Genomic DNA, 7,067 nt, shown 5'->3' on the forward strand with positions numbered 1-7,067 from the left:
TTTGGCTGTAATGAACGAACGAATTCATTAAAACTTTAATGACTTGGTTTTTTCTCACCATGTGTATTACGTCAAATGTCTATGCAACATTATGAAGCTTTATGAAGATCCGTATTGTAGATTAGGTGGGTCATTCCATCGTTTCGGGTGTTACGTTCGTACACACATATTCAACAATTTCTTGTATTTTGAAATAGTATTTTAATAATATTAGTGCGTTAATCTGTCCGTTTTTAGTTGCTTTATCTAAATAATAAAATTTGTACAGCTTAGAATGTAGGATAACGAAAATATGAGTCGAAAAGTGTGCGTTTCGGGCGTTACGAGATTTTGCCTCTATGTTCTGACTGTTGCTGCATTTACTCGAAATTTAGCGAATTTTCTTAAGGAACCATACCTAAAACTTACAGGCCTTCTAAAGTATGAAATTTACAAACCATGTAACATACAATCACTGTTACATAAAACGTTTTACTATTTTTTTATAATTTTTTTCTTTGTTTCGGGTGTTACAATGGTTCTGTTTCGGGTGTTACGAGTACGAAAATGCAACTCGTTTTATCGATAAAATCGGTGTTTTATTAGTCTCTAGGTACTACAAAATAAGGAGTACAACAAATAAACACAAATAGAGCGAATTCCGGTTTGAAATTACCAAGCAGCTTTTCTTAAAAAATATACAAAGTTCAAGTTTAATTTTTCCTCAGAATATAGCTTTTTCTATTGTTTTTGGCTTGAGATAGCATTACTTTAATTTCTAATTACGATATTTAATGGAAATGTCAAACATCGAGACTTTTTAGCAATATCTTAATTTTAGTGGTAAGTCGACATTTCAAAAATGTCTTGAATAGAGAAATATGACTACTTTTCCGACGCCAGCGCTAGTGGGAGGTCGAAGCACCCTCACAGTAATACTTTTTGACTTCTCCAAGCAATATACACACATTATCGACGTATAAATAAAAATGTAACACCCGAAACGTTTCGGGTGTTACAGTTTTTAATCAAGAAAGAAACATACTAAATTAATATCATGCTCAGATATTAGTTAGTATTTGAAATCATTACTACCATGACCTTACTTTTACCAAATATTGTTATCCTAATCCATTTGTAAGGTACAATAATAAAACAAATACCTGTTTTTTTGTTTCGGGTGTTACATCGCCGAAGTAACAAGAAAACACACTTAGAACTTGATGATTATCAATTTTTTTGGGACTATGGCGCTACCTACCAATACTATGATAAATACCCTCAAATCATATAGTGAGAAAACTTTTCACAGATTGATAGTTTTTTTTTAAATCGTATTACCAATAATTAGAGAGAAAATGATCATTCAGACAGTTGACTTAAGTATAGACTTTGAAGACTAATAACTTAAAAATTACTTGTTTCTTGCAGATTTTTTTTGTTGCACATTATAATTTGGAATGTTTACTTTCCAAATTCATCAGATTTAATGCGAAAAGAACATATTTAGTTTTTCACCCTCGGTAACATTTGTCATGGAATGACCCAGGTGTGCTAGAACAACTGAATTTCATTACTGGCTGTGATATGGTAATATTACTCTTATATCTCCATAATTTTTGTAAGTTTTCACGGAAAAAGTACAACGAAAAGTTGACAACGACAAAGAAGTACTAATATTATTATGTTTAGCTTTAGGAATACCCTGTTTCTTCGATATATTGATCATTTTCAACTTTATAACGAACTGCGCCTTATCATTGGTTAGGTCGGAAATCATTAAGTGCTTATCATTACGTCGGTATCAGATAAGTATTTATGGCCTCTTTTACTTCGATAACAGAATAAACACCTACTTGTTTACCTTTCTCAGAACGAATGTTTGGTAGTTTTGGTGGGAAAAGATATTTACCGTATTCACAAACATTACTATGAGGTCTCACAGTGCGCGTGGACGCTCAGGGTCACACACGAACCAATCACAGAGCTCTATTCAACGCTGTGCGTTCGATTTGCTGCTTCACTTAAGCAAGCATTGTTTGTGATTACGGGTGTTAGTATTGAAAAATATTTACTTACGGGATTTTTTACTCACACTTTCAAGTTAATAACATAAATATGCTGCTCTATGTAGAGATTAATATGAGAAACTCCTGCTTTTTTAAGTAGGTTAAAATGGCTTTAAACTGATGTAGCTTGAAACTTAATTTATTAGTAAAATCAGTGGTCCGACAAGCCAAAGATCGTTAACTATTAGGAATTTAAGCAGTAGTTTTTAACAAGTAAAAAAACTAATAAATAAAGAAATAACTGTTAACGACTGTTTTCTGTGCCTCTTTTATCTAATCTTTAAAAAAATGTGAATATTGACTAAATCCACATTATTCACAATATATTAAATAAAGAAATCACATTATACTAGAATAAAGCTGAGTTGCACCACCTAACTTTGACCGTAACTATAACGATAACCAGTGCTTTTTGTATGGAATTTGACAGACTTTTAACGTTTGTCAAAGTTAAATTTAGATGGTGCAACCCAGCCTCAATAAAATTTTATAAACTTAAGTAACTTAGGTTGCAATTCTAATCGACAAACAAAAGATCGTGGATTCGTAAAAAAATTCTGTGCCTCTTTTCTTAATTATTTTTTACTTAATTTTAGGTTGTATCAAAATGTTAATTTATTCTTATTTATTATGACTTTCAGTGACCGTAATTAGCAAAATATAAAAAGAAAAGATTTCGACTGTCCACGTCGAACTTCGGCCTTAATATCTCTTATTTCCCAATCCGTGATTAGCAATTTGAAATTCATTATGCCTAATTACCGCGAGCTGAAGGCTTTGTTTCGCCATCTTGTGAAATACGTGTCAAAATTAAATCTGACACTAATCTAATAGGGGCTCAAAAATAATTGAACACAATTTTGCTGATCAAATTAATTAAATTCTTTTGAACAATGACTAATATATTGTTGTTAGAGACAAGATTTAATATTAAATTAATTAGGTATTATAATTACAATTATCGACAATGCCGATCAATTGTTAATTGTATACAGTCATTGTCTGTCAATATATTTTTTATGTTGAATTAATAGATTGTATTAAAATGGATCTGTGAACTATTTTTGTTCAAAAGAAACAAAAAATAAGTAAACCGTGTCCAATTCAATAATTGAAATAGTCAAAACTTTATCATATTAAATATCACCTAATTTATAAGTCATATAATATAATATTAATTTTGTATCTTTTGGGCAAGCTTGCTCCATCATCTGCCCCCTCTCGGTGAGATTTTATTAGTTCAAGTGTTCATTCACATTTATTTATTTGTGTAGGTAGAGACGAAGTAAATACCTATCTAGTAAGATTTTGGTTACATAACAAGGATTGCCGTGGTTTTAAAAGCGAAACCTCACATGAAGTTTACGAAGTTTAGTTTAACCGCAGTTTAACTAAAACGCATAGCTTTAACTAAACAACTCGTGCGCAGGGTGGTTTATTTACGCCGGCGCATACCGGCTTCACACGGAGCGATTTAGACGCAATTACGGGCTTATTACTTGTAATAGGTATGCAGTAAGTGTGAACCCACAGCTTGATTTCAATTGAGGGTATTTACGCCATATTTATACGTAAGTAAGTACATAGGGAACATAGTACGCAGAACTGACGGCCGATGGGGCAGCAAGGTTCTGGCGTATCGGAAAACACAGCAGTGGACGTCCTATGGCTGAGATGATGATGATGATGACGCCATATTTATGCATTGATAGCCACGTGGTTTGATGGTTCTGTGATTGAGGATTCGAATCCCACAGGGTGCAAATGTCGGAGTGATTAGCACCAATATTTTTTTAAACTGAGTTAGATTTCAGATCTGCATTTTTAAATTGAGTTAGATTTCAGTTCATTAGAGAGAAATGTGACGTATCCTTTGGAAACTGTCATCATCGTCATCATTTCAGCCATAGGATATCCACTTCTGAACATAGGTCTTCAGCAAAGATTTCCATAGTGACCGGTTGGTAGCGGCCTGCACCCAACGCCTTCCTGCTACCAGGCCTGGCTCACTCCGCGCGGTACATCCGATAATTACCTACAGCGAAGCGCCCCGCCGGCGGGTATTATATCAGTCGAGTGTCACGCGCTCGCCCGTCAGGACGCTGGCTTGCGTTTTAGTATGATTATAATTCTATGATCGAAGTATTATTTAAAAATGGACATAAAGAGAAAGAAATATTGTGCGGCGTTCGGGTGTTTAAATTCGAAAAGAAATTACCGGATTTATCTTTTTTTTCGCTTCCCAAAGATGCTGAAAGGTATGTTGTATGTAATCAATAATAAAATTCTTAGGATAGTATAGGATTCTTTTTTTTTCTGTAATAGTATGTTTAATTTATCTGTCTTATGTTAAAATAGGTGGGTATGAATGAAGACATTGTAATAGAACAAGTTTTTTTAATCCTAATTAGGTATATTTGAAATGTTATTTTTACTTACCTACATACGTACCTCATTACAAATAAGTAGATTAATTATTTTTTCACTAGACAGCAACCCTAACAGCGTAAGAAGAGTTCAGAGGCACGCGATAGAAAGAGACAAAACTTGTAGGTGAATAAAATTGTAGGTACGTAGTGCTGTGCGAGCTGAATTCCACTGTATCGCGTCGTAGCAAGACTCGCATTTATTTAAATCGTCGTGCGGAGTAATCCTTCTGTACCTGTACTATTACTTATTCTGTGCTGCTACCTCGGAAACTCTATTTTATACTCGGGATAAAAATTATCCCATAAGTAATTCTCGTACTCTTAGCAACCAATAGCTTTTTTTAAATAGCATCAATACATTTTCAGTGTCATGTCACAAGGAATTTTGTTGATAAATAGTGTACCCACGAGAAAATAGGTACCTGTCGTAGACTGTAAGTATGTATTACTTAATCCAAGTGTTACTCGGCTAATCCGACAGAGCGATTAGTTGACAGATGCTGGTGTCAATGGGTGTTGCAACAGCCCAGTATGGTTATTATCAGTCTAGCGTTTAAATCTCAGTCAGTACCTGAGGTATGGCAGCGGCACGGGAGGGGTGACATTGACATAATGACGTGACAGTGCATATAAATCCGAAGTCAGCGGCAGCAAACGTCAGTTTGATCAGGCTTCATCTCCGCGAGTTCGCATCGAAAACAAAACACGCGCGACTACACCTCCTGCCTGAGGGATTACTAATGTTTGGCCAAAAAACGTTTCCCAAATTATCACATCGCAAACAACGTTTCGCAAATTTTCATTTGGCAAATTCTCATTGGGCAAAACAACTTATAGCAAACTTTTAATTCGCAAATGTCGTTTTTGGCATATTATTGTTCAGCAAATTATTGTTTGGCAAAGTATGTTTTACCAAATGTTTCATTTGGCAAAAATAATTTCACGATAAACTATTTATAAAATAATTTGATTGGTGCATAGAATGGAATACAAATTAGCTTGTGGTTATTATTTTGTTTAGTGGGTAGTTAATATAAAATTTGTTCTAAATTAATTTTCATATTTCATTATTTTTATCGAAATTTCCAAATGATTCATTAACAATAGAAGTGGTTCTAGCGCTCGGCGGCCGCCACAGAATAAGTAATAGTACAGGTACAGAAGGATTACTCCGCAAGACGATTTAAATAAATGCGAGTCTTGCTACGACGCGATACAGTGGAATTCAGCTCGCACAGCACTACGTACCTACAATTTTATTCACCTACAAGTTTTGTCTCTTTCTATCGCGTGCCTCTGAACTCTTCTTACGCTGTTAGGGTTGCTGTCTAATGAAAAAATAATTAATCTACTTATTTGTAATGAGGTACGTATGTAGGTAAGTATGCATTCATTATGGAAAACCTTCATAGTAGGTTAGGTTCCTATACTATCCTAAGAATTATTGATTACCTATATGGCCAACAAACCTTTCAGCATCTTTGGGAAGCGAAAAAAAAAGATAAATCCGGTAGATTACTTTTCGAATTTAAACACCCGAACGCCGCAAAATATTTCTTTCTCTTTATGTCCATTTTTAAATAATACTTCGATCATAGAATTATAATCACACTACAATGCACGCCAGCGTCCTGACGAAAGCGCGTGTGACACTCGACTGATATAATACCCGCCGGCGGGGCGCTTCGCTGTAGGTAATTATCGGATGTACCGCGCGGAGTGAGCCAGGCCTGCGGCCGCTGCCGCGGCCTTCGCGCGTTAAGGGTCACTGTTCTAACCTAACCTAACCTACTATTTTCTGCAATACCTACTTTCTGCAACCATACTGTTTTCTGCAATCTCTTTGTTTTACATAAAATTCTTGTGAAAACCATGATCATGTGCCATATGCTTTGATTTGTGGATAACGGTGGGTAAATATGTGACGTGTCAATTTGACCAAACAAATTATTTGGGATATAATATTAGGCAAAATAAAACATTTGCCAAGTAAAATTTTGCCAAATGATAATTTGACCAAATGAATTAGTTGCGAAAAGTACAGTTGCTAAAAGTTTATTTGGGAAATGAAAATTTGGCGATAAGTTGTTTGCGAAGTGAAATTTGGCGAAAAGTAATTTGGCCAAACGGAAGGATACCCTGCCTGACATATCTAATCGACAGTACAATCATGAGCAAGCATTAACGCAATCACGTGTATTCTTCACCCATTTGCATTGCAATGAATACTGTGCAGTATTTTAACTGCCTGAATAATATAATGAATAATAGAAACACAAAATATAATTCATGCTTTTATTCATGTATTTCCTCCGCCATTTTACGCAGTTTGGCACCTCACGTCACACATCATTTTACCGAAGTCAGCCCTATGGCTTCGGCGCAGTACCGATCACTGACGTTTGTCAACAAAATGGTGCTCGACTCTTGAGACAAGCTAAATTACACCATATTGTTAACGATATTGAGCATACATTTTTTTAAATACCTTCGCGAAGAAAACCTGTACGTAGTATTTATTCAGTAGTTTGAAGTCACAAAAAAAAATCTCGTTCTGCTTCAGCTTCTGACTGAGTTAAACGCTAGACGT

Source organism: Ostrinia furnacalis, unplaced genomic scaffold (assembly GCF_004193835.3).
Source record: "Ostrinia furnacalis isolate ACB-3 unplaced genomic scaffold, ASM419383v2 OfSCF5696, whole genome shotgun sequence".
Classification (NCBI taxonomy): domain Eukaryota; kingdom Metazoa; phylum Arthropoda; class Insecta; order Lepidoptera; family Crambidae; genus Ostrinia; species Ostrinia furnacalis.